This window comes from Pantherophis guttatus, chromosome 5, assembly GCF_059756535.1.
Source record: "Pantherophis guttatus breed Tessera chromosome 5, ASM5975653v1, whole genome shotgun sequence".
NCBI classification, from domain to species: Eukaryota; Metazoa; Chordata; class Lepidosauria; order Squamata; family Colubridae; genus Pantherophis; species Pantherophis guttatus.
This window is the reverse complement of record NC_142067.1, coordinates 45,454,892-45,479,330: the sequence shown is the minus strand read 5'-3', so window position 1 is coordinate 45,479,330 and position 24,439 is coordinate 45,454,892. Positions and strand designations below refer to the sequence as shown.

Genomic DNA, 24,439 nt, shown 5'->3' with positions numbered 1-24,439 from the left:
CTCAGTAGAATGTTTCTAGTTAAATTGGGCAAAAAGCTCTTAGACATGATTGCCAATATTATTAAAAGTATTTATGCATACAAGAATAAAGCATCAAACATAACATTTGATTTACCACTGCGGTGCCAAGTTGCTGTATTTAATACTTTATTTAAAATTTTATTCCTGCTTTTTTCAATTAATGGATGATTGGTATGCTGCAAGAAATATTGACATAATTGTCTGTTGGCTTCTGTCTATGAGTTTGAGCTCTTATATCCAGAACAGTATATCAATAACCAAAGACTATGCTCTTATCGTTACTCATGGACTAGTTTTCTCAATGATAAGATCTTCATTCTGGGATGTGCACCATCCACATATTCCTAGAATGTTTACAATTACATTTTTTTTCAGTACTGTCCATCCAGGTCTTCCCTCTATGTCCACTTTATATATAGGTTTTTGTTCTTATCATTCCTATAATTTTTAAATTCAAATTATTTTATATTATTTTTATATTATACTGTTTATATTATTATTAACTACTTTGAGAATTAGAACAAGTGGAAAAAATATATTCATAAACCATTCATACAATATAAGTCTCTGTAAGCTTATGTTCCACTTAGTCTTCTCTGTAATTACTGTTATGACTGCATCAAACCAAAGTATTCTCTTCATTTGGGGTTTTTCAATACAATAGCAGTGCAATAGTTGGAGGCACTTCTTGAATATGTATAGAGAATTTTTCATACATATTACAAAATACTTATATTTTCTTCCACTTAGTGTATGTATGTATATATATATATATATATATATATATATATATATATATATATATATATATATATTCAGAAAGGATGAAGAATAGCAGTTATTTTTTGTAACAATATGCAGTGCTCCAGGCAAAATATGTAGATAAAATGTATTTATTTTTATTTCTTTATGTAAAAATGTATGGCCACCCATCTCAGAGCACAAGGATGGTTCACAACAGCAATAAAACTACAAAACCTAATATCATAAAAGCAAAAATTTAAAAAATTGGTGCCTCACTGGATTTCAGTTTATGCTAAATTACAAAATTCACTACAATAAGAAGCTGTGACAGCTACTATCTAAAGCAGACTGAAAAGGTGATTCTAGTTACATCTTTCAGCATGATAGCTAATAGAAGATAGAATGCTGTATTAGAAAAACTATTAGCCTGGTTTTATGTTATTAGCTGAGATAAATAGCATTTAATTATCACTACCAAAGCTATTCTTGTTTTTTATTTCCTTATTGTATCTGCTGGGTAATTATCAAAAATCATTCATGCATCAGTCATTTTCATTTTTTTCATTTCCATTTCATTTCATTTTATTGGAAGAATGTATTATACAACCTGTTCATTTTATTACTATCTGAAAAAATGACACCCAAGAAGAGAGTGTTCACTTTCTCGTATCAATCATGGGTAAAATTGCAACAAAACAGTTGATATTTAGAACTGAATAATGGCAGATATAACATCTTTCTAAGTAAATTAATATATGCAAGAGGTAGAGGCATTAAAATGAATGCTATGGAGATTAAGAGACATAAATATTTCTTTTTAATTATATAATCTTGAATTTTTACTAATAGGAAAGGTTGGGCAAAGTATTACCCTTCTGCTCCCCCTGCTGGATTATTTTAATAGGGTTCACATAATTAATATTTTAGTGTACAAATTATATATTTAATGACACTGTGTGCGCATGTGTGTCATTTTATTTTAGTGAACACCAAAGCTTAAGTTGAGAAATCCACTCTCACAAATTATGATGATGATTTCTAGATGGCTGTAGAAAAGTGAACTAGTTAAAAGTCATCTTAGATGATGCAGCCTCTAGTTTTAAAGGTAATAGCTCATGAATCACAGTTTATGGGAACAACAACAGAAGGGGGTTATTGACTGTGTTTAGTTGTAGTTCTGCAACAGTGCAAGATATATCTGTCACTGAACCAACTGAAAACAGCTTACATTAATGTTACATGGAAAATTGTCAAGCAAGTTAATTGCAATAGAGTCACATCTGACTTCTGAGTTGATCCTTATATTAAAAAAACCTAGGAACATATAAAAAAAGTAATATCAAATTCACTCCGAATGCTTGGAAGGTATTCAGAACTAGAAAACTGTGCTGATAGCTGCTTGTTATGACATCCTGGAGGCTTCTTGGAGTTCAGAAGTTTTAGTCTGATTCAAGATTAAAATAACTGGCATGAATTTAAATAGGGCATTTTAAGCTGGAAACATGTTAAATTCAAAACATTTTCAAAATGGCTGATATAGAAATTCAATTAAAATGCACACCTTAAGTTATAAAAGACACACAGTGTTAAATATCACCAATCTCTCTAATAAGCAGTCAAGAAAGTTGTTCGAAGAAAGTAAGCTGCTTTCCAAAGTTTATCCTATGGAGGAAAATAAATTAGATAAATCATTGTATTTGAACTGACATTTTAAAGAAGTGAGTCAAAGATATTGAAGAAAATAGAAGAGATAGGAATGATGTTCTAGTATCATTCTGGTCAACATTGAAAATCAGCATTCTGCTGTCTGTTTGAAAGTTCCAAAATGCAATATATTTCTAAGTTCATGTCTCTATACCAGTGCATTGAAAAGTGATAATTTAATCAAATGATTCACTAAATTATATGACATTTCTGGGCAAATTAATGGTGAATATTAGTAGAGATAAATTTATCAATCACCTAAAGTGAGACTTGCCTAAATTAAGACTTGCTGAAGAAGAAACAGATGCAAACATATGACATACTTCAAATATTTTTTTAGAGCTGGAATATTCCTGGAAAATATTGCAAAATCTTCATCAAAGGTTTCTGAACAAATTTAGTAATGATGGATAACAAGTAATTAAAGAGAATGAAAAAAAGACAATAAATAAATAAATAACTGGAACCACCAATCATTTTGGTTTATCAATTATAGCTTTTCCTCTACAAAGTCAATAAGACTTATTACATTAAAACACCCTAATGGTCTTTAATTCTTTTTCCTTGGAGTACTTGATTTATATCATATTGGATGCTAATCCTAGGATTTGGGGTTGGGCCTCCTAAATACAATAATTGTTTTAGCTGCTGGAACCTGGTCTACTCCATATAGGAAGATGGCCAGTAATATAGACAGAGAATAAGAAATAGATGGAGCTTAGAAAGAAGCATAATCTTCCTCCTGAGGCATCTATATACCACTAAAACTTTCATTCACATAACCTTTAACTATGTGAATCGTAGGGCAACCATTTTTGAACCAAGGTAGCTAAAATATGTTAACTTACAAAATGCATCCAAAACCTGGGCTCCATTACTCATGAGAGAATTAAAATGGGGAAAGTTGTGGCTGTTTCAATGCTACTGGTCTGCTGCTGCTTCAGCTCTATCAGGCTGCTGCTGTAGTCTCATGATGCTCATTTTGAATGTTCTGGAGATGTTCAGTGAATTGGGCAGCATATAAATTTAATAACTGCTATATCTAATAACAATATATTGATGTATATTTAATTAATTTAGTTTTTCTTTCCTTTTAGCTTATGTATTTAATTGATTTTGCTTACTACATATTACAATTTACTGGAATAAATTGCACAATCTTTGTAATATTGTTTCTAAAAATATAGTGTGAAGGATACATACTGTAATCAGAGATTGCCACTTTGCCTAGCATTTGGAATTTTTCTCTTTTCCTCTCTGTCTGTTTTTGTCTGTCTCTCTCTGTCTCAGGCCTTTTTATTTTGTGGTTTGGTGAAAGTATTAGGGACATGCTCAAGCCTTCAGAAAACCTGTGTTGTACAGCAGGGGTAGGTTCTACTTACCTTTACTACCGGTTCGCAATGGGATCACATGCGTCCGCTTGCTTCGCTCCTGCACAGATCGCCAATGATGACATCTGTGGTGGTGGGTGGGGCCTCCCGCCGGTTTTACAGGCAGGATCCAGCCTGCAGGGTGTTTAAATCTGGCCTGAGAGGCTGGCCTTGAAATAGCAAAGGACCAGCCCATGGTGCCTCTGGCAGCCAAAACATGCCTTGAAAATAGTGATTGGAAAAAAATTGAAACAATTGATTAAATATGAAATAAGTGTCTGAACTGGCTAATTTTAAAAAAGGCAAATCCAGTTTTACTTTGCAACAGCAAAAGTTTTACTTCCATTTGATTCAATTTTGACCTAAGGTACTATGTTCACCTGGAATACAAGATCTACTGTAATGTACCAGAATTTAAGAAACATTCAGGAAAAAAAAATGAAACACAATCAGCAAGAATAATCAAGAGAATAGAAAGTTCTGTGAAGAGAGATAGCTTTGAAAAAAATAGTGAGGGATTATCTGACTGAATTCTTTGATCCCTTAAAACCACACAGGAGAAAAATACTACTTTCTTCTTCAGTAACCTTTAATTGTATTACCGGTATATAGTCAAGTATTACTATTATATATACACACATACATATAATGTTAATTTATTATATCTGACTCATTATATACTTTGCCTTTTCATCCCACAGTCAACCATGAATCAAAGCAGAGACACTAATGGTTATCGGTTTCCTGAAAGGAAGAAAGCTCCCTGTCCACATTTTGACCTAGAACATTTACTAGAGGAATCAGTATTTATTCACTACTTGACTTGTGTCTAGATAATCTGTTTCCTATAAACCCTCTGCAGCTGAAGCTGCACTATTTTCTCCTCAAGTTTCTCTAAAAAAGATTGGAAACAGAACAATAGGTAGTTAAAAGAGCTGACTTCTCAAAGAAGCCTTCAGTAGGCAAGACACCAGCTTTTTCTTAATTGCATCTAGTGCTTCTTCAAAGAAGCACTAACTACTTTCCAGACCTTAATACTCAACCAAAAGCAGTCACTAGATGGGTCTAAATCATAGGCAGCAGAGCAATGCATGCATGATTTGTTTTTAATGCATTGTATTAACTTTGTAAATTCTTCAATATATTCATTTATTATTTCTGTAATAATAACTCACATTATCTTGATTTGATTTGAGTTCCTAAGGATATTTTAAATAGGTTTAATACAGTGCTTTACAAAACATATTGGCTTTGTAGTCAATGAATATTCTATGGCAAAGCACAATCCTTATTTTTGCAATGTGTATAAAACCAGTAAACCTAGATTTTTTTTTTAAAAAATGATTTATTTGCAGTTTCAGGTACTGCAGAAGAAGTGCAACAGAGACCTGGTTCAGCATAATCCCACTGGGAGATATTTCCAAGTATCTATTTCAAGAATTTGTTTTTTAAAAGGAAGCAGATGTTTTCTATCAAAATAGTACCAGTGAAGAACTACTATTACTCCTTTCCTGAGATCATATTCCAATCATGCACTCCCTTCTTTAATTGATGCAGCAGAATGTAATAATTCATATTCTGGCTTGTTGACACAGCTTGCTTCAGCTGTTCACAGAATAAGTTGTTTGTTCACAGAATCTATGAACACGTCAGCATTCTGTAGACAAACAAAGAAGAGCTGTTGGTTTTGACAGTCACTGCAACTGTCTACTGGCCTCCAAGGGACTTTGAAAATGTATGGTAAGTCTAGAGAATCACATGCAGTAAATTTTTACTGCTGCTAACTTTGACACACTTATTTCCATTAGGAGAAATAACAGACTCCCTAGAATTTCCTTTGTGCAGGCAAAGTAAAATAAGGGCACAATAAATCAAATTCTGAATTGAAATTTATACACAAAGTATGACTCTGGGGATTTTATTGCTGGAAGTGATGCTTCTCAAATAATTGTGCTATTTTTAGATATGACTTAGGAAAATGCAGCCAAAAGATAATTTTCGGGATAAATCACCATCTCTGCTTCACAGCTATTGTCAAAGTTTAGTAAGTGCTCCTTCTATGAAATGTTGCCATTTCTGTGGGATTCTCATGAGAGAATTGTACTGTACATTACATAAAATGGATGTGTGTATACCATATGTAGAATTTACATATAGTTTTGATCTCAGGGAATTAGTTGTCAGTTGAATATCCATACTAAAACAGTAAGCTGTTTTAATAAAGTAGTTCACAATCATTGTTTTGATCTCTGGTATGTTTTATTTTTTGCTACATTTCCAGCTGCAGATCAAAATCAGTATTTGGTTCATAGCTCAAAGAAAGTATTTTCCTTCATATTTTGGAACATTTTCTTTGATTCTGGTATTTGGTACATGTGTTTGGTATGGGAATCTGACAGACTGATTATTTTACTGCATTTTATTTTGATTCTGGTAAGTTTATTTTTTTTTTAAGAAATGAAAAATATTCACTATCTGTATGCATGAAGAATATATGTACACCTAACCATACCTAAGCAAAGCTTTAGTGCTATATAGTGTCTGCATTACTGAAAAAAAAAATACAGCAGTTTTGTTACAATACATGTCATTTTATAACAACAGGAACTCAGCATACTTTATATTTTAACAGCTGGATTGCATTTGGCTAGCCATTATCCCATATTACATAAGGACATACAGTTTCAGTAGCAACTAATTAATGTACTTGATGTGGGAGTTCAGAAATTACTTATGTTCCACTCATTCCTAGATAAGGATACTATGGCGATTACCAGCTTGAAATGGTTCATATTGGATGAACATTTCCAACATACAGTAATTGCTACTGATTAGTTTTATGTTGTAATGAAGCAATAATGACCAAAACACATGACATTTCTATGGGATTCATGAATGGCTGGTTTTGCTTCAGACCATTAACTTCACTCATTAATACCTTTAGAAGTGCACTGTGCAAGGGTTGTTATTGTTAATAACAAAACCAGGATAAAAAACTTGGTTAACGTTAAAATTAATTTGCAATTTTAGAATCTGAGTTCTAAGAATTTCCCACTATCAAGCTTTTAATAGTTTACATTCTAAATGCACACACACACACAAATCTCAAACACATGATGTTTATGTTAGAACCTGTAAACAATTTGACACAACTATCACTCCCCAGTGGTTGAAAGAGGCAAGCTGTTCATTTTCCCCCCAGAAACTAGAAAAAACAATAGTGCAAACTATTTCAAACCGTCTATCCCCCCTTCCCCAGATATATTTTGTATTAGTGCTTCAGATGTGATCACACAAAGTGTTGCCTTTGCAGCTGCTTAACTGGCTTAAGAGTTGCAGGCAGTTATGTTCATACAGTACATATGTTCATAAATTCCTGAAGAACCTTTAGCAACTTACCATATTTTTCGTTTCATAAGACGCACATTTTTTCCTCCCAAAAGTAGGTGGAAATGTCTGTGCATCTTATGGAGTGAATATGGGTGACAGGCAGCAGCAGTGAATGGCAGCAGTGATCCCCGCCGCCTGGAACAGCTGAATGGCGGTATTCCGGGAGGCCGATCCAACCGCCAGGCAGCTGCTTGGAAGCAAAGGCTCCAGCATTCCCCAGCGGAGGCAGCAGACACAGAGGAGGCAGGCTGCTTGCTTTTTGCTACAAGGATGCTAGTCAGATGAATACCAGATTGATGCTGGGAGGCAGAGGCAGATTTTTTTTTCTTGTTTTCCTCCTCTAAACCTAGGTGCATCTTATAGTCAGGAGCGTTTTATGGAGCGAAAAATACAATAATCCAAAGCATTTCACAGCCACTTGTATTTCTATGGGAAGACAGAAGTAAAAATTAGAAAGACATTCTCATGTTTTACTTCCATATAAAACAAAGTTATAATACTTATATTTCAAAAATATTTAGGCAGAAAAGGTTGTATTTAACGGCATATTATTGATATGTTATACCTCTTTATGATAATAAAAAAGAGTTACAGTTTTGTGAATTATTTTTCAGAAATAAAGGAATCATTAACTCTATTTCATCTAAATTTTATATTAAAGATAAATACCATTATTTTTTAAAATCAGAAATTGTCAAAGGGTGAGAAAAAATAGTAATAGATTTAAAGAACTCAGGATGATATTCTACCAATTAAAGTAAATTTATTGTTCCAGAAATATTAACACATTGAATAATTTGTGCAGCAAGTGTTCAATTCCAGTGTCCTTAACATAACCTATGTGCGTGTATGTGCAATTTATTAATTTTAGGCTTAACGTAACAATATATATATTGTTAGAGTTTGCAGCAATCCAACTAGCACACAAGTAAATAATTCAACAGGATTCATGTATAAAAGAAACTTCTTTATATACAGTAATATAAAGCATGATGCATATATACAACACCCATGCAGCAGACGCCAGAACCAGAACTCAGAAGCCAGAAGCAATATAATCACAGAAGCAATAATGCAAGGACAAACCAACTCTTTTATACAGAACAGTCAAGCTAAACCACGCCCAGGCTCCAAACTGTCTGAGTCACCAAACAGTCCGAGTCACCAAACAATCCCCATTGGCTGACCTGTTGCCATGTCTATTCCAATTCATGAATTCTTATGCACTGACATATCTTAAATTTAGTTATAAAGTTTCCTTGAAGTTCTTTAAATGTTTGAATGCCTTTTGTTTTCTTATCTACGCAATTATGCAATTATATTAAATCCTTCTTCAGACACTTTAGCTTTACTTTTGCTATCCTACTATCTTGATGTCTTAGCTTTTAAAAAGATAAAAGGAAAGGAAATGTAGAGAAGGGGTGGTTCTTGAGGCATTTGGTACCTGTATCACTTCTCTATTCTATTATGGCTCCAGGCCATCTTTCTAATGTGGCCTGTTTCTCAGAATTGCTGAATTCCTTCACCCAGTGATTTGCTGAAAGATCCTTCTTTCCAGATTCTGATGCTATTATTCAGTTCTTCATCACATTTCCTTCCTTTACTGAGCCAGAATGGTGCAGTGGTTAGAATGCAATATTGCAGACATAGTTCGATCTTGACTGGCTCAAGGTTGACTCAGCTTTCTATCGTTCCGAGTCTGGAAAATGACGATCCAGATTATCAGGGGCAATATGCTGACATTTGTAAACTGCTCAGAGTACTGTAAAGTGCTATGGAGTGGTATATTAATCTAAGTGCTATTGCTACTGTCATTGGTCATTTTTTTAAACATGTCCCTTCTTTTCATCAATGTCTTCATTTTCCTTGCTTCCATTCAAAACCCAAAGCTAAGCTCCTTTTTTTTTTGCCAACCATACGCTTAAAAGTCTTAAAGTAGAAGGTAGATATGGCATTAAACCTCCACCTCTGTTGGTACTTCCTCTTTACAGACTTCCACCTAATTTCTAAGGGGTTGTGGTCTGCCCAATTATTCAGGTTAATTTCAGCCGTTCCGATTTCTAATCCCAGTTTCCTGCTAACCCATGCCATGTCTATTCTAGACCACGACTTTTGTGCATTTGAAAAAAAAAGTGTATTGCCTATTGTTTGGGTGCAGGGTACACCAAATATCAATTAGGTCCAATTCATCGACTAGATCAAAAAAAGCTCTCGGTAGATTTGTCCTTTTTTTTTTTTTGCTTTATTACTTTTGTAATCCTTCTCCAAATCCACAATGCCATTAAAATCCCCTATTATACAAATTTCATTATATTCCATTTTTACTAATTGTTCATGAAGTTTCTTAAAAAATTCTCCCTGTTTTTTATTTGGAACATATATACCCACTAATAATACTTTGGAGTTCCCTCTCTTAATTTCAATCATAAGAATTCTGCCCTTTGTATCTTTAAACTTTTGCTCTGCTTCAATTCCTTTCTTTACATAGATTGCCACCCCCCTCTTCTTTTTCTCTGCCAATGAAACGAATGTTTGACCAAATTTTTTATATTCTAGATATTTACCCTCTTCTTTTTTTATGTGCACCTCTTGTAGACACATTATATCAACATTTTGTTTACCTAGTTTTGTTAATATTCGTTTTCTCTTTTTGTAGTCGTTTAAGCCATTGACATTTACAGATATTAATTTCAAATCATTCATCCCTATTTCCTTGTCTGGTTATTAGTTTTTGTTTGTTCGTACGGCTCTTACTGGTCTTGCTTTTTTCCCTTTGGCTTCTTCTTCTGTCCTCTTCTCCTCCGCAGTTGCTTCCTTCGTGTTCTGTTGGTGTAAGGCCTCCTCCTCCACTGCTGCTGTCTCTAGTTCTTCTTTGCTACCCTGCTCTTCCTCCACACCTCTCAACTGGTCAAGGAAATCTTGTGCTGTACTCAGGCTTTCTATTTTTATTTTTCTCCCTTGCCAAGTAATTAACATCCCTTCTGGTAAGAGCCACCTGAATAATATATTTCTTTTATTCAACTGTACGGCTAAAAATCTATACTCCTTTCTCATCTCCCGTACTCTTCTTGGTATCGGTTTTAGGATTATTACTTCTTTTCCTCTATATGTTATCTGTTCCTCTCTTGTCATGTTGTATAGAATGTCTTTTACTTTTTTCCTTGCAAAACGGACATGCACTTCCCTGGGGAGCTTGTTCCTTCTTGCATAATTTGTCTGGACCCTGTATATGTCGTCCAACTCTCTAATTATCTCTTGTTTATCTTGTTGGAGTACGTCTGCTATCAGCTCCGCCATCTTCTCACCCAGGTCTTCCTCTTTATCCTCAACAATATTTTGGAAACGCAAGTAGAAGGATGCCCGGTCCATCTCTAATTGGATTATCGAATCCTCTAACTCTCTATTTTGACTTGTCAATGCTTGGTCCACAGTGTCTAATTTCTTTTCGGTTTGGTCGATTCTTATTTCGGCTTTTTGGATTCGTTGTTCATTATTGAATATTGAGGTTTGGATTTCATTCATTTTCTGGTCCAATGTATATCTGATTTTAATTCGACATGGTTATTGGACATTTTTTCCTGCATTGCCATCATGGTTTCTTGAATCAAGGTTAATGATGCTTGCAGAGTTTGCATTGTCGATGTGGCTGTAGATTTTTCCGTTTTTGCCAGACCTTCTGTTGATTTCTGTGTAGCCGGAGAGGTCATTGTTATAGTGCGGTTAGAGGGAGTCTTTTTTCCGGTTTTCACCACTGTTGATGACATGCTTGTCATTTCTTTCAAAATTGTTTTTTGCTCTCTAATTATTCTTTCAATATTTCTCCAAATTCTCATTCGCCAGCTGGCGCCTCTGTTTTCTTTCCTTAATTTTTTTTAATTCTCTATGCCTAATTTTTTCTTCTAGATCTTTAAGTGAAAACAGATTCTAATTGACGATCAATATCAATATCAATTTAGAGATCTAAACCTCTTCCCAACAATACCTTATACTCAATATATAATTAATATGTATTTGATTGGCTTAACAATTATTAGTTAGATAATTAATAACTTAGTTTATAAAATATCTAAAATATCTAGTTCAATTCTTAACAATCAATATATCAATTAATTTAACTAAATACTATAAATACTTTTAAATACTATAAATACTATAGATACTATAGATACTGTAAATAGGAATTCATACAATTATAAATATTTGACTATAAATACAATTATAGACAGTTGAATGAATCTAAAAAATTTAAAATGCTATAGTTTAAGAATATATACTATATATATCTAATCCAGAAAAATTAATTTATAGGGAGATTAACAATTCTTACTGATAATTATATTTAGACAATCAGGATATTGAGGAAAGAATTATCTGGAAGTTCCAACGTTGTTGTTATTATTATTATTATTATTATTTTTCCCTCCTTTTTGGGATATAAACTGTTCTTTATTGCTCAGCCTCTTTTCTTCTACGAGTTTAAGTCCATTCATCAAGGTTCAGCACTCTATCGTATTTCTTGCTGCTAGACTGTCCACAAGGCTGACATTCCAGCTATTCAGTTTATTTCTCAGAAAGTCACTCTAATGGCTGAACTTCCTGTTCCTTGAAATAGTCAAGCTCGATCCACCCAGTTTCAGCCTCCGATGAATCTACTTTTATAAACAGCAAAAAGGAAAGGAATACTTTCACTGTTCTTATATCTTCTCACCAATCCTCTCTTTGCACGCTCGCTTTCGACACAGATCTTTTCTTTTTTCGATGCCGGCTTGTCGGGCTCTCTCTCTGTCAAACTGCTCACAAACTTTCAGTCGCCACTTTTTCCCTCCGTGAGACTTTTCCGCCCGACTTCACCGACCCCTCTTTCTGATGTCCACTTTCACCTAGCAGGAAGGGTGTGTATCTGTCAGCACTGCAGCATCTGATCTCCCTTGCTTCCAATCTGGTTGCTGGTTACCGCAGCTTCGCGTCGGCCATTAATTTGGCTGACTCACGCGTGCTGGGTTGACAGAGCCGCCAGGTCTTGTGATCAGCGTTTTGCGCTCCGCTTTCACGCTCACCCGGCTCGCTCTCTCGTCCGTGGGGCTCTCCAGGCTCTGCGCCCCCGAGGGGATCCCCAAAACACGGTGACTGATGGTATCGAGGAGCAGCAGTCACTCACTCAACACCATGTCGCCGCGGGTCACCAACTGAATTACTGGGTGACAGAGAATGCATACAAAAACTTAAAGAAGAAGTAAACTTCTTTTTCAAGGAAAACGAAAACCATGGAACGCCCCGTGCAATAGTATGGGACACAATGAAGGCCTACTTGAGAGGAGTTGTGATCTCATACAGCGTGCATAAAAATAAGGAAAAAAGGAAGACCCTGGAAGACTATCTAAATCATTTAGGAGAATCAGAAAGAAAACTTCAAGACAATCTGGAAGATGAAACAGCCAAAGAAAGTTGGATGATGTGGAGGCACAAATTGAATATCATTGAGCAAGAGGAGCTAGTGCAAAAAATGAAAAGAACGAAACAATACCTCTTTGAGAATACCAACAAATTGGGCAGGTGGTTGGCCTATAAATTAAAAAGGGAAATGAAAAGAGGACAATTCATATATTAGAAGACTCTAAGGGTAAGCTATTGATCAAAGAAGAAGAAAAATTGGAAAGAGCTAGGGAATATTATGAAACTCTATATAAAGAAGAGGAGGTACCAGAAGGCAAAATAGAGCAATATTTGACAAATGCAGAGCTCCCACAAATAACAGAAGAAGAGAGAGAAATGCTTAATAGAAAGATTGCAATTGAAGAACTAAAAACAGCCCTCTCCAAATTGAAAAACAATAAAGCGCCAGGTCCCGATGGATTCCCAGGGGAAATATATAAAAAATTAGAAGAAATATTGCAACCAAAATTAGTAGAAATTTTTAATGATGCATTGATAGGCTACAAAATCCCAGAGTCGTGGAAGGAAGCGTATGTTACACTTGTGCCGAAAGAAGGTGCCGACCTAAAACAAATTCAGAATTATAGACCAATTTCTCTCCTAAACACTGATTATAAGCTATTCATGGGCATAATGGCAGAAAGAATGAAAAAGATACTAAATAATTGGATATGTAAGGATCAAAACGGATTCCGGGAGGCAAATTAGAGACAATCTGAGAATTGTGCTGGACACCCTAGAGTACTATGAAGAACACCCTGAAAAACAGATGGCCTTAATCTCTGTTGACGCCCAAAAGGCATTTGACAATTTAAATTGGAAATTTATAACCAAACAAATTGAGATAATGAAATTCGGAACAAATTTTGAAATGATTATCAAATCTATCTATCAAAAGGCGAGTATCCTGGTGAATGGAGATAGGACCAAAACATTCCAGATTAGTAAGGGGGTAAGGCAAGGCTGCCCCCTATCACCACTATTGTTTATTTTGGCCCTAGAAGTTCTCTTACAGAAAATTAGAATCAACGAGGAGATAAAAGGTCTGAAGATTAGGAAGGAGATCTACAAGACGCAAGCATTTGCAGACGATGTAGCCTTAATTCTTGAGGACCCCATAGAATCGGGACCAAAAGTGCTAGAGGAATTGGGTAAATATGGAGAGGTGGCAGGCTTTAAATTGAATAAAACTAAAACTAAAGTACTGACCAAGAATGCAACCGAGAGTCAGAAAAATGAGATAGAAGAAGTATTAGGACTACAGGTTGCCAAAAAAATTAAATACCTAGGAATTTGGATTACATCAAGATGTTCGACCTTAAAAGAGGACAACTATACCCCCTTAATTAGAAAAATGAAACAAGACCTCGATAGATGGAAGAAAATAAGATTGTCACTTTTGGGCAAGATAGCTGCAATCAAGATGAATATTCTCCCCAAAATATTATTCCTATTTCAAAATATACCGGTGAATTTAGATAAAAAGTTTTTTTCAGAATTAGATAAAATCATCAGAGAATTTATATGGGAGGGGAAGAAACCGAGGTTTTCCATTAAAATTTTAAGGGGCAAAAGAGATATAGGTGGATTTGGGCTCCCCGATTGGGAAACATATTACAGGGCAGCTAAGCTAGTCTGGATAAGAGATTGGACCACCCTGGAAAATGAGAGGATTTTAACCCTAGAAGGCCACGATTTACAAAAAGGGTGGCATGCCCACATTTGGGACGTAGAGAAGAAAAGGAAAACATATTTTCATAGACACAAAATTAGAGACTCATTGATATAAACATGGATCCTGATTAGGCAAAGATACTACAAAAAAGTCCCAAGTTGGCTCTCTACGATGGAGGCCCTGATCTACCCCAATAGATGGGGAATGGAGAAAATGGACAGGTACAAAGATATTTTAGATGAAGGAAGGAATCTCAAATCAAATGATACTTTGAGAGAGCAAGGAATAATTTTAGATTGGTGGACCTATTTACAAATAAAATCTAGATACCAGAAAGACAAAGAACAATATGGCTTAGAATTTGGACCTAATAGGTTGGATAAAGTCCTGATGGGAACAGGCAAAAAGATCTTGGCTAAACTATATAATTATTTATTAGATGATGATAAGTCCGAGGATATAACAAAGAATCAAATAAATGCATGGGAGAAAAATATTGGATGAGATATAAATTTTAGTGAATGGGAGGAGGCATGGAATAGGAACCTTAAATTGACCAGAGCGGTGACATACAAGGAAAACCATTACAAGATGCTCCATAGATGGTATTTAGCCCCGACCAGGCTATCAAAGATATATCCTAATATACACCCTAATTGTTGGAAATGTGGCCATGGTCAAGGCACCTTCTTTCACATGTGGTGGACATGCCCGGAAGCGAAAGGATATTGGAGTAAGATCAGGAGATGGTTATATGAAATAATTGGGGAAGATATTGAATTAACACCAGTAATATTTCTCCTGGAATAGTAAAGAAGCCATACGGAAAGGAAAAGATCCACATAATGATTCATATAATTACAGCCTCCAGACTGGCATATGCACAGTATTGGAAAGAGAAAACCCAACCACCAGAAGAGCTTATAATTAGGAAAATACTGGAGTGCGCAGAGATGACTAAATTAACCCATGAATTAAACGATGATGAGAAGTCAGATTATTATATTGAGTGGGAAAGGTGGTATAAATGGATGCATGATAAAATGAAAGAAAGACCAAAAGGTGTGTTAAATAATGGTAAAAAGTAATTTGAAATATCACCAGAAATATTTTTTTGTATATATTTAAAACACTGCACATCTGATGTTAATTGAAAATGTCAATATATTTATGCTTTTTTAAAATTCAATAAAGTTTTTTTCAAAAAAAAAAAAAAAAGAAGGTAGATATGGTTGCCGGATGTTCCAGGAAATTAAGAACTCTCCAATTGTGAAGTTCTCCTCTATTGGTACCTTCCCAATTGTTTACATGATTCACTTGCATCATATAGCAGACATACAAAAATCTAAACCTGAATCCTCAAAAAATAAAAGGCAACACTCTCTCAACTGTCACATAAAATGTCTAACCTATATATGTCCCCACTGCTCCATGGTCCATCAAGAGTTAACACTACTACACAACCCATAACTCCCACAATCCCACCTTACCTTAACTCCTCCCCCTGGGTACAAAAGGTCCATCCACATGGGCAACAGCCAGTTCCAGATGTATACCTGAGAAGAAAGGACATAGGTCAATTACTATTGCATACTTGAGCCTGTGATATATTTTAAACTGCAAATAAATAAATTGCAACTATTACTTCTTTGCATCGAGAGTTATTGGGCTAGATCCTCCCTTTTTAACATCAACTATGATAGTTCATTCTACCACAAAATATTAAAACAAGTCTCTGTGTTGTTGTTGTTTTTTATAGTACATAAAGGACTGTTTTAAGTAAGAACAAAGTAACTTAAGAGCCTTTCATCTGTCCCTTTCTTAGAACTCTTCTGTTGAAAATTCAGTTCAATGACATACAGTCTTTTATATGCTAGAGGGAAGAAAAGAAGGAAGCCTCAGTTTGTTAGGACAATAGTGTAAAGAACAATGTTAGTAAGTAGTAAATAGTACAATTACTATTACATTTAAACAAAGGTCATAACATATAATGTACCATAAAATACAATGAAATAACAGTAAAAGAGTAAATTTTATAGAATAAAGTAATAAAAATAATATTAGATATAAAGGTTAAAGCAAGGTAAAGTCAAAGCTACTGTACATCTAAGAACTTAAATATTTCTACATTAAAATGATAGTAGAGCAAAAGTACCAGCTTGGTTATTGACAACTGGGAATATGTCTGCAAGAAGATAATTCAGTTTTTTGAGGCCTGAGCCCTTGAATTCACCTATCATCAATGAACATTGAAAATATATGTACGTCTTATTTTTATTCTCAAATTCAATTTCCCAAAGTTCATGCAAGAGACTGAGAAAAAAACAGTAATTTGTTATAGTTGTATATTGAACTAAATGTATTTGTTATTACTTGGAAGCACCCATACATAATAAATGTTTTCAAAAACTTATTGTTTTATATTTGAAAAAACTCTCCTTGTCTTTAATATATATGTTCTGATGTCTAGAATCAGTTGTCAGGATTATGTTCTAGATAAGCTACATCCATAGAGTTGGTGACAGTGAAGTGAGAAAAATGACAGAGGCAACATTACATTGTCACAAATAAAACTTTTATGCATGCATTTAATGTAGCATGCTTATAGAACATTGCTTTCATTAATTTGATACAAGCTTCAGATCCTGTGCAAAACATCTGTCTTAGATTTATAAGATTTAACATGTTTCATTTAATAATCCTATGGATAAACACTGTTTAGAATACACTAAACTAGATATTCAAGAGTATAGAAGGTCCTGGAAAAAGCAATTTGAATATTTATTGTGTTTTCCCCAAAATAAGACCCTGTCTTATATTTTTTGAACCCCGAAATAAGCGCTTGGCCTTATTTTTGGGGTGCATGGAGCAAGATGGGGATCCTCTTGCCATCTTACCTGATTTCCAGCTCTGTCTCCCTAACCCTAACAAGAGGAAATAGCGGGGTACTGGCTGCACATGCGTTTAAATATTTTCAGGGGATGGCTTATTTTGGGGATAGGTCTTATTTTTGGGGAAACATGGTAGTTCATAATCATTGTTGAAGAATGCTTTGGTTTCTATATCTCACATTTCTGTAGATTTAATGTTATGATGAATAAAAGAATTCATATCTGTTAAAATCTTTGGGGGGTTTTGTAAACAAGAAATTGTGTGCAGTTAATTATCTGAGATGTGGTGCTCAATATGCAACACTGGTTCACATAATGTGCTCATATAAAATAGTGGTTCCCTTTTGGATAGACATTATATCATATATTAATTTTGTTCTGGAAGTCTTATTGTTTTCTATAGATGCTTTTTCTTTTTGATTTATATATCAATGATTTTAAAACTACTGTAAGAGAATGATAGTTTAAACAAATACTGTCTATCCTTCTAGGACTTAAAAAAATGATATTACAAGGTTTGAAGGACATACATTTTTCCTTAATTTATGGAAATGTTCTGAAGAATTTACCTGTATTTTTTTAAAAAAAACATTTTACTACTAGAATTCTAGTTTGCATTGTTGTGAAGAATAAAGTGCTGTTTAGAAAGTATTTTTCAAAGACAAATTGTTTTGCCTACATGTGATTTATTCCTTATCTGGGGAATAAACCAGGATATGTACAGTAAAATAATATATTTTGCATCAGCTTTTACGCATATATATTTATTCAAATATTTTTGAACTACAGAGAAGAAACACATAATAACCAATTGTGTTTTTTTACTAAATAAACTCCCAGATGCATTTTGATACAATTATGTATTCAGTTGTAAAATACAGCATAAAAAATAGCACTGAAATGTTATGCATATATTAACACCATTAGCTACTCATTTTCAGCTTTTCACTTTGTGTTTAAAAAATAGAGCACAGGCCAAAAATACTTTACTTCCAAGTCTAAATTAAATTACTGCAGAATATCATAGTTTAAAACAAAACAAAACCTAACAATAATTCAATAGCATGTTAGCAAAAAAGAAAAAAATATATTTTCCCTCTGTTATATTGGATCCATTTACAAACCCTGATTATACAATACTTAAGCATGAATATTTATATGGAATATTACCAGCACTACATTTGACAATTTGTTTTTTTAATTCATGTATTTTTCCTTTGTAGTACATAATTGAATTTATCTAACATAGATTTTTGGATATATACTAAAATATTTAGTGATGCCTTTTTTGGATTCCTTTAAAAGCAACAGAAAGATGGTATTTTTATATTTTTATCATACCTATTTAATTTTCTGCATTAAAATATCCTAATTTAAAGGGAAAAAATTGTGGTTTTAAATGACAAGCTACCACCTTCAATTTTCTGGAAATTTTATAGAAAACAATAAATTGTAAATTACTTCTTATAAAAATATAGAAGAAAAATGTTTTTATATGTTAGCCTAAGCTATATGAAAATAGAATTTAAGCTGTGACTTATATTTTAGATTAAATTGTATTAGTGGCCATTTCTGCTACATATTACTCCATAAAAAGTGTTCAATAAAAGTCTGCTATTGGTTTGTTAATTAATTTTCTGTGATAAAACTTACAAATGGTGGTATTTTTCCATGGCATGTTGAACCTACATAATAGGCCATTATTCTGGCAAGATTGTGCAACTATTAACAACAAGGTTTGCTATGGTCACTGGGTTTTTGCTATTAAGAGTTTTAATTTAATCATAAATAATATTGACAACATATATTGAGGATAATCATATTAAAATTCTACCCCAAAATAATAACCTTGGACTGATTAAGAAATAGCATCCAGTTCAATCATTAAACAGGAATTGAATTTCAGAGGCTATGGCTTTGTGATTACGAATACCTGAAATAGTTGTAATTGCTTGCTAAAGATTGTGAGACTCTCTTCCATCATAATAAGTAAAAATGAAAAGATGGTTGGAATTCTCTATGTTCTGAATCACAAACCTTTACTTTAGTCCATACAATCTTGAATTTTCTTACTAGTATTTTTGAAAGAATATAGTTTGTAAGTTAAATTGTACAGGTTTTCTGGCCTCCTGGTTATTTGTATTCATTCAGGAACATTTAGCTGCATAATTGCTGTTGTGTCAATGAAAAATGGTGGTGGTGGTTTGTAATTGGTACATGAAATCTGCAATGCAAGCCAATGACTTCTTGTTATCTGATAGTACCCAAAGAATACCTAGTTAATGCGTCCTGATTGCATGCATTACGTAACCCCTTTGCCTTTTGAAAACATGTCCTAGTACAGAAGTGTAAAAATTGAGGGCTACAAACAACCCCATAGGACTAGATGGCAACTCTCACATCCCTTTGAAAAACTGCCTCTTAAATATATTTTTTAATGAGACAGTAGAGTGAAATCATTAAATATCAAGATGAATCATATTAATTACATGCATTCAATTGAAAATACATTTTTAGGTGATGAAATCAAATTATTTTGGGTCTGTTTGTTTCTTTGCTTTCTGGACTTCATTCAGTTTTGTTGCAATATTTTCAGGATCAGACTCAATAATAATAATAAGAGTTAGAGGTTTAAATATATTTCTCTTTAATTATAATAGGCGTTCTATATTCACTGAATATTCACAGATAGAAGCAAAGAAAATGGTGAAGGTGGCTCCTTATATATACAAAGGGTGGAGCTAAGAGTGGGAGTGGTGAATTATGAATACATTAAGAGTCAAAGAATAAGTTAACCCCTGATATCCCATATATACATTATTTACACATTAGGGAATAAGGCATTTACATCTGACAAATCCCCCTCTAAATGCCGGTTCGCTATACAACACCAATTACATTCAGATTCAGGACAATATAAGACATACAATTTGGAAGTTAAGTATTTGTGCTGTTTAGAAGGTAAAGGCTTCGTCAATATGTCTGCTAATTGTTCAGAGGTATCACAATGCACTGCTTTGATAAATCCATCTTGAGACAATTGTCTCACATGCTTAAATTTTATATCTATATGCCTGGATCTTTGTCCAATGGCATCGGATCTAGATATTTCAATGGCTGCTTTATTGTCTTCATGCATAACAAAAGGCAAAGCAGGTTTTTTCCAAACATCTGAAATTAAATCATTAAACCATACAAGGTTATTTGCAGCTTTGGATAAACAAACATATTCCGCTTCTGTGGTTGAAGTGGCTACCAGTTCTTGTTTACCAGTGTACCAGTAAACTGGACAGTCATTTAATAGAAAAATATAACCAGAAGTACTTTTTCTGCATGATATATCTCCAGCCCAATCCGCATCTGCGTAACATGTAAGTTTTGGTTCTTTATTATCACTAGGTTCTAATACTAGGCAAAAGTCTAATGTACTTTTCAGGTATCTTAAAATTCTTTTGACAGCTTCCCAGTGATACATTGTTGGTTTGCTAACGTGCCTTGATAATAAATTGAGTGGTAATGCAATATCTGGCCTAGTCCAATTAGATATATAAAGAAGTGAACCTATGACTGATCTATAAAATGTATTATCCTTGAATTCAGGGGAAGATTCATCAGTATTTCTAAGGAAATCAGTTTGCATAGGAGTGTCACAGGGTTTGGCATTGTTTAAATTGCATTTGTTTAGAAGTTCAATAATCTTATCTTTCTGAGTAAGTTTGAATCCCCTTCTAGTTTTGTTAATTTGTACACCAAGGTATTTGTTTACTTTACCTAGAGATTTCAACGAGAAATGTTCATTTAGCTTGTTTACAAAGATTTCTCTTCTCTCTTTGTGTTTTCCTATATATAAAATATCATCTACATAAATCAATACAAATTCAATGTAATCATCACTCTTTTTGACAAAGAAACAGTTATCAGCAGTGGTAGCGTTGAAATCCATGGTCTTAAGTACTTTTACCAAGCAATCGTACCATCTTTTGCCAGATTGCTTTAATCCGTATAAACTCTTGTTCAATAGCCAAATTTCATTTTTATTAGTGTATTGACTGTGAGGTGCTCTTACATATATTTCCTTATCTAGTTTTGCGTGTAGATACGCAGTCTGTATGTCATATTGAAATACATCAAGATTGAGTGCGGATGCTACTACTAGAGCTGTTTTAACACTCTCTGTTCTTACTGTGGGAGAGTACGTGTCAGTATAGTCCTCCGGATATTTTTGTGCATAACCTTGTGCAACCAATCTAGCTTTGTATAGGGTATTGCCTCCTTCTAGGTTTTTAATTTTATAAATCCACCTGGTACCAATAATTGTTTTATCTTTAGGTGCAATCGCAGGTTTGAATACATTTAATCCTTGCAAACTTTCCATCTCTTTTTTCATAGCTAGTTCCCATTTTTCTTTTTCTTCACGAGGGAGTTTTAATACTTCCTCATATGTATTAGGTGTTATTTGTTCACCATCCATATGCATTATGTAATCTCTGTATTTATTTGGTATTTGATTCCTGTTGTTCCTAATAGCTCTTTCAGGTTTGCTATGGTAGTCATGCAAATATCTTGCTTCCTTTTTTTGTTAATGTGTCTGTCTTTATTTTGTGTTGACTATTTGTCCATGTTTTGGTTTTGTTTTTATTTTTGTTGATATTTTGATTTTCTATTGTCCCTTCCTCACGAGATTTTGTATCCTTGCATTTATTTGGAAATATTTCATTAAGATGTAATTTAGACCAGTTGGCCTGTTCATGGAACACAGCTGTTCTGGAAACTATAAATTTGTTATTATTATCAATGAATCTGTACCCTTTGGTGCCAGTTTCATATCCCATAAATCTTAGTCTTCTGGATACGTTTTCTCCCTTTCTTCTCAACTGTTTAGGTATGTGTACGTCTGCAGTGACCCCAAATATGTGCATGTGTGCTAATTTTGGTTTCCTATTATACATCACCTCATATGGTGTCTTATTCACAATACTGGACCAGGTTCTATTTTGAGTGTAATTTGAATAATGTAAGGCTTCTGACCAAAATTGTTTGCTTAAACCAGCATCCTCTAATGTGCACCTAATCATGGTTTGTAATGTGGAATTCTTTCTCTCTGCAATCCCGTTCTGGAACGCAGAAAATGGACTAGACGTGTAATGTAGCATTCCTCTATCCTTTAACCATTGGGAGAATTCTTTAGACATGAATTCACATCCCCTATCTGTCATAATTTGTTTTATTCTGATATTATGTTGTGTTTCTATGCGTTTGTAAAATTCCTTAAATTTTTGAAAGGTTTCATCCTTGTGTTTTAATGTGTAAACAAAACCATAGCGACTGTAATCGTCTACTATTGTTAGGAAGTAACGTTTTCTATAAGTGATTGATGGAGTTAATGGGCCAACTAAGTCCATGTGTACTAAGTCAAAAATTTTGTTAGTTGATCTGGTGGATTTTTTTGGCCTGGGACTAGTTTTTAGTTTAGTAGATTTACATACTGAGCATTCCAAATAATTTTCACAATTTTTTATTTTGACACCTTCTGCGTGTTCAGTCATTTTTTGTACTACAGGAAAACTTGCATGTCCTAACTTCCTATGTAAGATGTGAGCACACTCGTCATGAATTGGTTTACCTATTTTTGGTTTTTTCTCATTGTGTGTATCTGTGTGATCATGAGATATTTTACATTCATCATTGTCACTGTTACTAATATTTTCATCATCTGCCTCAATACAATCTTCCATATTTGAATCAATGTTATGTAACCATCTTTCTTTTGTTATCAGATAGGGTAGGCCTCCTTTAATCATCACAGTGCCTACATTTGTTTTATTCTTCTCTAAAGTTGCTTTTCCCTTTGAGAAAACTATATTGATGTCAGAATCTCTGCTTAGTTTTATGGCACTTAGTATGTTATGAGGTATTTCTGGTATTAACAATACCCCTTCTATTTTTCCTAGACCAGGCAAGGTCACATTCCCTCTGCCTAATACTTGAACTTTTTCTTGATTAGCTACCTTTATTACAAACTTATCTTCTGTAAATGAAGACAATATATTTTTGTTATTAGTGGTGTGATTAGTTGCCCCAGAATCAATAAGCCAATTATTGTTCTCATTTTGTTGCGTTTTAGTGCTGTCTTGTTTATTTAGTCCATTCAGTGAACCAGATTTTCTCTCTTTTGAATTTTCTCTGCCCCCTCTACTTTCTCTGTAATTTGGTGGGCTTCTATATTTATGTCTATCTGTGGAAGACTGTCTATAATTGTATTTATTCCTATATTCTGACCTATGTCTTTCCTTTGAAATTTTGGGACAATCTCTTCTATTGTGTTCCCTGGACCCACAATTGTGGCATTTAAAAGTTTCATTATATTTTTCTTGGAAAGCTACCTTCCTAAAAGATTTGTGTTCTGTGTGATTGCTATAACGATTTTTTCTTGAATTGTCTTCTGCTATCAATTTGTTAGACAGACTTTCTATTGATAAATATCCTAAATTGATGGTGTCTAAGTGTGACATAAAACTATCCCATGATGAATCAAGTGAATTGATAATAACACTTTTCATTGTTTGATCTGAAATCACTTCCCCCCTCAAATGCAGCTCAGCTCTTATTTTGTTTAAAGATATTAAATGCTCACTTATGGAAACCCCTGGTTTTACTCTGGAAGAAAAGAAGTCCTTAGACATCCTTGTGGTGGTAGCTACACTATCGCTGTGAAACAAATTAAACATGCATTGAATTATTTCTGAAACAGTTAGATTTGGTTTGATGCTATGATACATTGCAGGAGACACGCTAGATATTATTAAGAAAAATGCCTTATGGTGTAAACAATCTATTTTTAAAGTCCAAGGTCTTCTTGGGGGACTAGTGATAAAAAATAGTAAATTTTCTTTCATAAAGACAACCTGGAGCTGTTGATACCATTCTTGCAAATTAATGCCATCAACCCTAAGTTTTGGGAAGTCACTGGGTAAGTTTCCCACATTATTTTGTCCATTACTTACAACCTGAGGTAGTCCGTGGTCTCGCAAGTGTAGGAAATTGCAAAACGGCATGGGGATGCTCGCAACGAGTCTGCGCGGTTCTCTGGCCAGTTCAAGTCTTTCCGGACCGTCTACGTAGTTTCGCACATGCGCGTTGTTCATTTCTTCTTTGGCGTCGTCGTGGAAGGTTCTCTCCATTGTAGCTCGCTCGCTCCGCTCCTCTTCAGA

The 24,439-nt window shown here is 34.0% G+C and overlaps 2 long non-coding RNA genes across 2 annotated transcripts in view; one reads left to right on the top strand and one right to left on the bottom strand.

Moving 5' to 3' along the window:
• Positions 1–1,313: 1,313 nt before the first annotated feature.
• LOC117656467 (uncharacterized) lies at positions 1,314–15,893 on the bottom strand. Its single transcript, XR_004588962.3, has 4 exons — positions 15,828–15,893; positions 7,239–7,655; positions 3,852–4,060; positions 1,314–2,427 (listed from the first exon to the last, which is right to left on the bottom strand). It is a non-coding gene; the product is annotated as an uncharacterized LOC117656467 (long non-coding RNA).
• LOC148113346 (uncharacterized) overlaps positions 5,471–24,439 on the top strand; it is a 120,237-nt gene continuing 101,268 nt past the window's right edge. Inside the window, exon 1 of the long non-coding RNA XR_015734453.1 lies at positions 5,471–5,579. This is a non-coding gene — a long non-coding RNA (uncharacterized LOC148113346). The remainder of the gene's footprint in view (positions 5,580–24,439) is intronic.